Genomic DNA, 10,359 nt, shown 5'->3' with positions numbered 1-10,359 from the left:
ACAAAGCCCTATGAGATCATCTACTATCAAGATCCCTCTCCTAAGCCTTGTTTCATCAGTCCATGAAAAGCTTCACCACCACCTTCAACACACGGTCCCACAGCCCAGCTAGCTACTCTCACCTCAGAGCTTTTCTATCCACTTTCCCTTTATGGAAAAGGACATCTGCAAGCGACCATCCCTCTCTAACTTCAGATTATGAAAAACGTAAAAATTATCAAATGTGCCCCATTCGGTACCTTTTCCTCTCCTCTCCTTCCCTCCCCTCCCCTTTCTTCTCCTCTCCTCTCCTCTCTTCGGTACCTTTTCCTCTCCTCTCCTTCCCTCCCCTCCCCTTTCTTCTCCTCTCCTCTCCTCTTCTGTCTACCCCTACCCTACCCTTTTCTTTCCTGTCTTCTCCTCTTCCCTCCTCTCTTGTATGGCACGTCTTACCACCAGACTAGGTGTTATAAATGGAGTATGGCTTTCCTGTCATCCTTGCCAGGGACAGGTTCAGTGAGTGCTGGGCTCTTTTGTCCCTTGAGGGTTCTCATAACCTAAAACAAAAGTACTTGGTCACAGGTATTGGCTCCACATCTGTTAAAAGAATCAGTGATGATGTAAGTCTTACGTCATCTATAGAGTTACTTTGATGCTAGAATTTTGTGCACAGAATTATTTGTACAAAGTCCTTGACAAGTAATAAATGTTTCTAGGTAATTTTTTTTTAAAAAAAAATATAGAAACACAAAGGTAAAGGAAACGTTTGAGAGGAAGTCATGCTTAGTGGTTTGTTTTCTATCCTAGTCCTATGGAGAACCACCTTGTATGCAGAGCAGCTGTTTTCCTTCTCCACACCCAGAGGGTCACAGACGTGATGAGCCCGAATGGAGAGAAACACTGCCTAGCATGGCTCTGAATGAAAATTAGTGAGATGTGATGCTTTCCAAATGCAGCATTTCCAAAGGTGGAAAGATAGCATTAAGGTTGACATCATAGACCCTTTTCAGAAACTGGTTTTTGCTAATAAAGGTAAAATAGAGTATTTTGCTTGAAGAGTTCCAAATTTCATAAATATTACTCTAAGCAAAAATGTCTATTAAAATCCAAAAATCAATTATTTGAGAGATTAGTTTCCTTTGATTAGCACCCTTGCTTCCCTCTACTGGCATAAATAATTAGCAGCTAGCTGTCTATACGCCTCAAATCTCCACTTCAAAGAAGTAAACAAAATATTCGTTTCCAAGCATATTTCTCTCACTCACACACACTGTGTCTGTATCTAACTTCCGAGACAATAATAATCCTGAATCACCAAACAGTAAAATCCCACCATGTCAATGTTGTACTTTGATTTTAGGATCTGTAGCGGATACATTCCCACATCATTTAGAATATTACCTGCCACCCTCTTGCTCCCCTTGACTAGTTTTCCTCTTCTTAATAGTGATTAGGATTTTTTTTAACCCCTAAATTCAATTTACTGCCGTTGAAAACCTGCCGGAGGGTCAGGTATGAGTCAGTTCTGCCTCAAGGTCAAAAACAACCACCAAGGTAACCAAGATATCTCTTCTTTCTTCTTGAGAATTTTAAAAGAAGTAATACTTTTCCTTTTACCAGATGAACAGGAGACAGTATTTTCTAAGGCAGTAACTGAAAATTAGGCTTTTTTAAAAAAACCATAGCCTAGAGGGAAAATAGATAATGATGCATAGATCAAACACAAGGACTTCTGCTCTCACGGACAAATGTGAAGGTCAGATCTTTGGAATATACCTTTTTTTTGTTTACTTGCTTTTATTAAAAATGCATCAGTATGTAAAGAGAGCTCTGGAGGACTTGTTGTTAAAGTTAGAACCTGTCTAGCAGTTTACATCTCTTCCCATGCAATTCACAGACTCTGGAAATTCACTGAAATGCTGAAATGTCAGCTATAAATTGATTCCAACTCTATGGCAACAAGTTTGCTTGTTATTATCAATATATCAATTTCTTACTGATAAATTTAAACTTGAAATTAATCTCTGGTTATATTAAAAATATCATCTGGGACAATGAGATATACAAAAGAGCATCTAATAGTTCTAGGATCTCATTGGAAAATGTTAACAATGTACTGTTTCAATCCCCTGGAGAGAAAAAGACGATGGTATGAGAATTTTATTTTTTTTCTTTCATGGAGCCTATTTTGGTTGAAGTCATATCAAAATTTATGGTTAGGTACCAGAGAAAATTATAATTGATGATAAATTAATGAAATTCTTTACTTTTAGTGACATGATCAAGGATACAATATGTTAAAAAAAAACAACAAAGGTCATTAAAAAGATAGCAAAGAAAAAGACTAACATGAATGGCAGGGGGAAAAAGACTGAAACTAACTCTCAAACACAGAGAAGTTAAAAACAGATGAAGTAAAAGAACTGAACAAATGTTTTCAAAGGCAGCTCCAGAAAATACAGTTTTCAAGCTGAAAGAAGAGAAGTAAAAATTCAAGCCCCTCAAACAACCCAAGGTCCTATGTTGCAGTAATGAAGGATTCCATTGAATGATACACTATACATCGAGGTAGGATAGAAGACATACACAGAGTCATTGTACTGCGTGGGCGGGAGGTGGTGAGTCTTTGTATCATGTACTCTGAGTAGGTTAAGAGGAAAAATCAGTACTTAGAGAAGTGCAAGAGGCTTGGTGAATGAGGTAGAGGGCGAGAGAAACAGAGGACCCTCAACGAGTTGGGATGATACAGGGCTCACATCAATCGGTTCAAACGTGGCAAAGATTGTGAGGATGGAGTAAAACTGAACATTGTGTTTACTCACATGTACAGAGGGGTCGCTACGAACAGAAACTAACTCAAAAACACCTAGTAGCAGCAACAACACACTTTTAAATAAGCCTGTCTTCACAGTCACTGAAAAGTTCTAGGAGACAGGAAGAATGGTTCCAGCAAAAGAAACTAGTCTTTATGAATTGTTGTTGTTGTTATGTGCTATCAAGTCACTTGCGACTCATAGTGACCCCATGTACAAGAGCCCTAAACGCCGTTCTATCCTGTGCCAACCTTGCCGTCTCAAACACAGTCATTCCCACCACTCCACTCACAGAATCGATCCATCTCATTGAGGGTCTTCCTCTCCTTTGCCGTCACTCCACTCTCCCAAACATGATGACCCTCTTCAAGGACCAGTCCCTCCTTGAAACATGCCCAAAGTATGTCAGACGAAGCTTCAGAATGGAAATAACTCTACTAATCAATAAAAAACATGCATTTTATTGATTAGTGTGATTAGAGACCTCTCTAAAGTGCTGAAGTGCAAGGATGTCAGTCTGGAGACTAAGGGGCGTCTGATACAGGCCATGGTCTTTACAATCATTTGCTATGCATCAGAGAGCTTAACAATGACTAGGGATGATAGAAGGAGAGTTGATGCCTTTGAGCTGTGGAGTTGGAGAAGAGTATTGAATGGACTGCTAAGAGAATGAACAGGTTTGTCCTGAAGAGGGTTAAACCAGGCTGCTCCTTGGAGGCAAGGATCATACTTTGGACATGTTGTAAGGAGAGACAGGTCTTTAGAGAGGGACATCATGCTGGGTAGAGTAGAGAGACAGAGCAGGAAGGGAAGACCCTCTATGAGGTGGATTGATTCAGTGACTGGGGTAATCGGGATGGATGTGTCAGAGGCAATGAGATTGGCAGAGGATAGAGCATGATTTAGGGTTGTTGTACATAGGGTTGCTATGAGTAGCAAACAGGCAATTGATGGCACATAGCAACAACATAATTATTTTCCTGTGTGTTCTCACAGAGTAAAACTCAAGGACAAAAATCACAGAATAAAAGGGATAGGATCAATGAAGCATAAATTTCATTTAAGAACGATGCAAACGATACCACTTCTTTTCCCAACAAAATAGATTTTAGCAAATAGGGAGGTTAGTATGTTTGTTACAAATATGAACATGTTATCAGCAGGAGTCTGTTCCAGGAGATGGAGAGGGATTGATTAAAATGAGGTCAGTGACAAGAAGGATGACCCTCTATGCGATGGACTGAGAAAGGGTCTGCAGGAAGGAGTTCACGTATATCAACAGCTATGAAGACGGTCCTGGATCAGGCAGTCTGTGACTGAGAAGTACCCAGATTGTTGTGTTTTTGTGTACTATCGAGTGCAAGCGGGCCTATAGCTGACTCTCCAGAGGGTTTTCAGAGGCTGTAAAATTGCAAGGGAGGAGACTGCGCATCTTTCTTTCAGAGAGCAGCTGATGAATTTGAACAGAGCACTTTTGGGACAGCAGAGCTGCTCCTTACCACTAGGCCACCAGAGCACCCTAGTACACAGATAGAGTCATTGTGAACTGGAACTAGCTTGATTGCACCATCAGCAGCAGCAACAGCGTGGATTTATGAGACCTCATGGTGCAGTGGACTAAGTTGTCTGGCGTTTAACCAGAAGTCAGTTGCTTCGATGAAGATTTCCAGCATTTGGAATTCACAGTTTTGTGGCAATGGGTTGATGGGTTGAAATGGGCAGTAGATATCACATTTTTTATCAGTAACTATGGCTTGTTTCTTTTAGTTCATTAAAAGATGGAAATTAATTTTTTCTTTTATTCTTTTTCTTTTACATTTTTCCTGGACTTTAAAATATTTCTTTATACAATCTTCCAGGTAGTTGAGAGTGACTTTGCCCCCAAGAGACTGGTTCTTTACAATCTAGAAAACATTGCTCTTCTTGTTACTGGACCTCTAATTTGTCTATTCTGAAAAAAAATTGAGTTTATGGTTAATCATTTTCCAGTACTAATGAGTGATTTACAAAGACTCGACGGCACATAACAACAATTCCTTATTTGTAAAAAGGAGAATGACTCATCATTTGTTGCCATATTCTCATAGTCTTTACTGATATTCTTATTTAGAACAGGGTAGAGATTTAATTTGTGTTACTCTTGAGGAGGCAAAGTGGGCGCGATATTCAAGGGACATAAAATTGATAATGACAATTTCAGGATGACCTGTGCATAGAGAAGCCTGTCTATAAAGGTAGACTTGCTACACTTGTTCAAGGTAATTGCTTCATCTCAGATGCAGGATAAAACTTCTTCAAAGATTGATTACTAAACATTCTAGGTACTTCTAGACCTAAAATTCTAAATTCTATGAATAACCAGAAAATAATTAACTTTATTATTTTTCATTAGATTGTTGTGGTTGTTATGTGCCGTCAAGCCACCTGCGACTCATAGCGACCCTATGTACACCAGCCCTAAACTCCGCTCTGTCCTGTGCCAATCACACTGTCTCTGACATTCCCATCCCAATTATTCCAGTCACTGAATCAATCCACCTCATAGAGGGCCTTCCCCTCCTGCACCGTCCCTCCACCCTCCCAAGCATGATGTCCCTCTCTAAGGACCGGTCTCTCCTCACAACATGCCCAAAGTATGTTAGACGGAGCCTCAGAATCCTTGCCTCCAAGGAGCCACCCAGTTTAACCCTTTCCAGGACAAATCTGTTTGTTTCCTAGCAGTCCATGGTACATTCAGTACTCTTCTCCAGCACCACAGCTCAAAGGCATCAATTCTCCTTCTATCCTCCCTGGTCATTGTCCAACTCTCTGATGCATAACAAGTGATTGTGAAGACCATTCAGTCAAAATTTAAGCTCAGTTGCAAAGGACAGTACATAATATTGAAAATTGATGGTTGAAAAACCACATGAGCCAAAGCTAATTTTTCTGATAAGCTCTCTTTTTTACACAGTTAGTGGTTTTAATGAGCTTTTTTCAATTTTTGTTCATTTTTTTCCAATTATGTAGTATTACGCTTGTTCTCTCTTTATTGCTTGTGTATCAGTTGTTGGACCAAATAAGGACAAGTCAGACTCAAGTTACTGTAGCTTTAGGGGCAAAGGAGAAAGAATATGCGAATTAACTTGGTAAGCTAGAAAACTTTGCAATATTTATTATTTACAAAAACTATTTTTTTAACTACACTTTTCAAATGCAAAGAGTGACAGTTATTAGGTTAAACACTGAAAAGAGTCTATTTTTCCTCTAATTTTGGAGGGAGGTTTCCTTAGATATATTTAGCGGGAAGGAAGAGGTAATGTTCAGCTTCCACTAAATTTCATCACGACGCAGCCTTCTCTCTGCACAGCTGTCCTTGCTCTGCTGTGCTGGTCTCTCTCGTTATCATTCCTTAACCCTTTATTTTCCCTAATTTTTCTTCAGTCAGTATTGTTTCTTTACTCTTTGTCCCCTCTCCATCATTAATTTCATATTATTAAACCTAAAAAAGCGAGTTCTTGTGGCCTAGTAGTAAGGGGTTGCCAATCCAAAGGTAAACAGTTCAAATCCACCACCTGCTGCGAAGGAGAAAGATGGTCAATCTCCTCATAAGGGATTTGTAGACTCTGATAATCTGCTGGAGGCCCTGCTATGAGTCAGTCGTGTCTCTATGACACATCACAAGAACAACAGACCTAAGAAAAATCAGCAGTTTCGTCCCCCTGGTAAATGTAAAGTGTCTTGTCCTCTGAGAGGGACATAAAGAAGACTTACAAAATTAATTTGAATAAAACAGAGAGGCCAAGAGAAGTGACCAAGAACAGATTCCCTCTGCACGATCTCGGCACAGCAGCTGCTACTAGGAATTTTGTCTCCTCCAAAGTCCCATGGCTAGCTCCTTCTCAAGTTTCAACTCAAAATGCAAGTCTCAGAAAGACCTGCCCAGAACACTACATAAGTCCTGGGCTCTAGAATGAAAGGGATGCAACTAAGGGGGAGACTGAAAGAAGGGCTCGTGAGTTACCACTGATGACTGAGAAAGTAAGCGCATATGAAGGGGGTCCCGGTGGTTCAGTGGTTAAATGCTTGGCTGCTAACTGGAAGGTAGACGGTTTAATCCCATCAGTCCCTCTGTAGAAGAAAACATCTGGCAGTCTGCTCTTGTAAAGACTAAAAAAGTCTAAAAAACCCCCATGAGATGCATCTATTCCATCATATGACACAGTGATAATTCACGTTAAGTGTGAGCCTAGGGAATAAATGATGTTCAGTATTACATTGTTGGTTGTTTTCTGTTTTTGTCTTCTGGTATTCTTTTATATTGTGTAATTATCCTCCACTTTATATGTTGTATTTTGGAAGCAGGAGTGGCACCCACTTCCTAAACAACATGCCTCTGGAAACGCTATGAACTTTGAGAAACGATAGTTGTAGAAAGGCTTCAGGTCTTCTGTTCATAGTGTTGCTATGAGTTGTGCTCAACTTGTAGCCAATCAACAACATATGTTATATATGCTTATGAAGAAGGATTACTGTGGGGTGTATCTTGAGTCACTGGCTTTCAAGAGGGTGTGACTCATGTCACATCCTTATTTAAGTCTCAACCTTAATTACGTCTTCTGGCATGAGGAGAATTTCTTTGAGAGTGTGGTTTGCATTGAATATATGCAATTTTATCTAAAACATCCAATATTTACCTAAGAGTAAAACCAAAGACTATAAAATACATGAGAGAATAACTAGGAACAACTCAAGAAGCCCTAATTCCATAGCATAAACAGACTTCTAAATGTAATAAAAACCTATAACCAGGAGATACTAAATAGATGAACGGGACCTTGTAAAAATCAAATCCCCATGGACATCAACAAACTTCTCCACCAGGGTAACAACAAAATTTCTGATTATGTAGTATTAACAACAGGGTAACCCACAGACTGGGGAAAAATATTTGACAATGTCATATCTGACAAGGCACTCATATTTAAAATGTATAGAATACTTCAGGGAGTTCTGGTGGCCGAGTGATAAGATACTGTGCTGCAATCCCAAAGGCATGTGGTTCAAATACACCAGGGTGGTTCGAATCCACCAGCTGCTCTGCAGAAGAAGACAGGTAATCTCCTGTGCAATTTACTGCCTTTGGAAACTCACTAGAGGGTCATCTATTGACCAATTCCAATTTGATGGCAAACAACAAGTACTTCAACAAGAAAAAGGTAAACTCAAAATGGGCACAGGATATGAATAGACACTTCCCCAAAGAAGAAATTCAGATGGCCAACAAACATGATAAACTCTCCAGTTAACAGAGAGATGAAAATCAAAGTAACTGATTATTTCACCCCAGCAACAATAGCAAAGCTCAACAAGGCAGCAAACAACAAATGTTAATAAGGCTGTGGAGAGATGAACTGCTGATAGGAATGTAAAATGGTACAACCTCTATGAAAGGTAGTCTGGTGATTTGTCAAAAAGTTGGAAATAGAGCTCTGGTGGCCTAGTGGCAAGACGCTGCAATCCCAGAAGTAAGCGGTTCAAATCCACCAGATGCTCTGCTGGAGAAGGAGGGGGCAACCTCCTCCTGGAAACAGAAGTATCATTTGAGCCAGCAATTCCACTACTGGGAATATACCCAAAAGAAACCAGAGCAGTGACTCAAACAGATGTATTCACCCCCTTGTTTATTGCTCTGTTATTCACATTAGCAAAGAGATGGAAGCAAGCCAAGTGCCCATCAAAGTGCCTGCATGAGGCCTTGATCCCTCTGGAAAGAGCAGCCACCTGCAAATCATGGCAGAGCCTTCTCCTTGCTCCCACCGGGGGGTCAGCTGACACATGTGGGACTCAGGGCCATCAGTGGAGACGTGGAAGCTGAGCATCCTGCTTCCCTTTAGAGCCAGATGCAGATTCATGTTGTGAACAGTCAGTAAGCAGTCTCTGAGCTAAAAGAAAAGTGTCACCTTCCGGACGCTGAGAGAGGCTCAAGGACCCCATCATTAACCCAGGGTAAATTAAACCAACTCTTCATAAAAGAGGCTCAAGCAGAGCCAGCTCAATACCGCACTTCAACAGATAATGCCAAGTGGGGGTACAGATCTATACAGCTCAGAGTTGCCCTTTTCAATGAAAGGAGAGGCAGACAACCGCTGGAATGCTAAGGGGAAATGCTCCAAGCGTTTCCTCAAGGTGGATGAGTGAAAATCAGCTATGAAAAGCAGACCCAGATTGGTTTTCATGTGCTTTCAAGTATCTATTTGAATGTGTGTTGTCTCTAAGGCAACTGGCTCTCTTTTAGAGCTATCAGCTACCTCAGAAGAGACTGGAATCTCTGGGTGATACAAACTGCGAATGCACTCAACTGCCAACCAAAAGTTTGGAGGTTTGAGTTCACCCAAAGGTCCCTTGGAAGAAAGACTTGGCCATCTATTTGTATGAACAATCACTGTGAACCCCATAAACAATCACTGTGGACCCCACTCTTTTCTGACACTCGCTGAGTCATCATGACTCAGGTATGTGCAAAGGCAGTGCCTTCTCAATAAACCCAGCAGCATTTAACTCAGTGGTCAGTCATTGCCAGTGAGTAGTCTTCTATTTTTGTTGTTGTTCTTTGTTGTCAGGTGACAACCAATTGTCTGTGAAGTGAAACACTGCTGGTCCCTGTGTGATTGCCACAGCCACTGTTTCCGTTCATCTTCTGAGGACCTTCTTCCTCTACCGTGACCCTCTTTTTGACGAGGTATGACCTCTTTCTCCAGGAAGTGTTCCATCCTGATACCACATCTAAAACATATGATACAAGGCCTATGTTTCTAAGGAATATTCTATCTGTAATTCTTCCCAGGCAGATTTGTGGGTTCACTGGGAGACCAAGATACATGTGATATTTTTCACCAATACCATAATACAAGACAACAATTCAACCTTATCCATCACCCAGCTTTTTCATATTTATAAGGCAATTGAAAATACCATTGCTGGGTTAGACACATTTCAGTCTTTAAACTGATGACTGTGTTTTAAATATTTTAAAGAGGTCTTTTGCAGATGAAGGACCCCTGCAGTACATTATTTGACTTCTTGACTGCTGCTTTCATGGATATTAATTGTAGAAACAAATAATATAAATTCCTTAATAACATCAATACTTTTCTTTTCATTATGATGTTGCTTGTTCATTGAGTTGTGAGGAATTTTGTTTTCTTTTTGCTGAGATGTGACTATTAGGTAACATCATGACAGATGCAGAAAACACTGAAATTGTCAACATGTTCATCTTATCCACAGTCAACATCCTCGGCACTATCAGTCATGAATTCAAAAGATATATCACACTGGGAAAATCTGTGGTCAAAGGTCGCTCCAAAGTTCTAGGGGGAAATAATATCAGTTTGAAAGCTAAGGTTTCAGGGGTACAAATCTTTATTGGAAGAAATTGTCCATCTTTTATCCAAGATTCAAGCTATTGACTTCTTAAGCAGCCCAAAATATTTGGCACTGCACCACCAGTCCTCCTAATTGTATTTAATGTAAACTCTTCTAAATATCAAGTAAAATTTTTATGTACAAGATAAAAACTCATAAC

The sequence above is a fragment of the Elephantulus edwardii genome, unplaced genomic scaffold, assembly GCF_000299155.1.
Source record: "Elephantulus edwardii isolate Elephantulus edwardi_28Jun2011 unplaced genomic scaffold, EleEdw1.0 scaffold00118, whole genome shotgun sequence".
In the NCBI taxonomy this organism is placed as follows: domain Eukaryota; kingdom Metazoa; phylum Chordata; class Mammalia; order Macroscelidea; family Macroscelididae; genus Elephantulus; species Elephantulus edwardii.
This window is presented reverse-complemented; position numbering follows the sequence as displayed.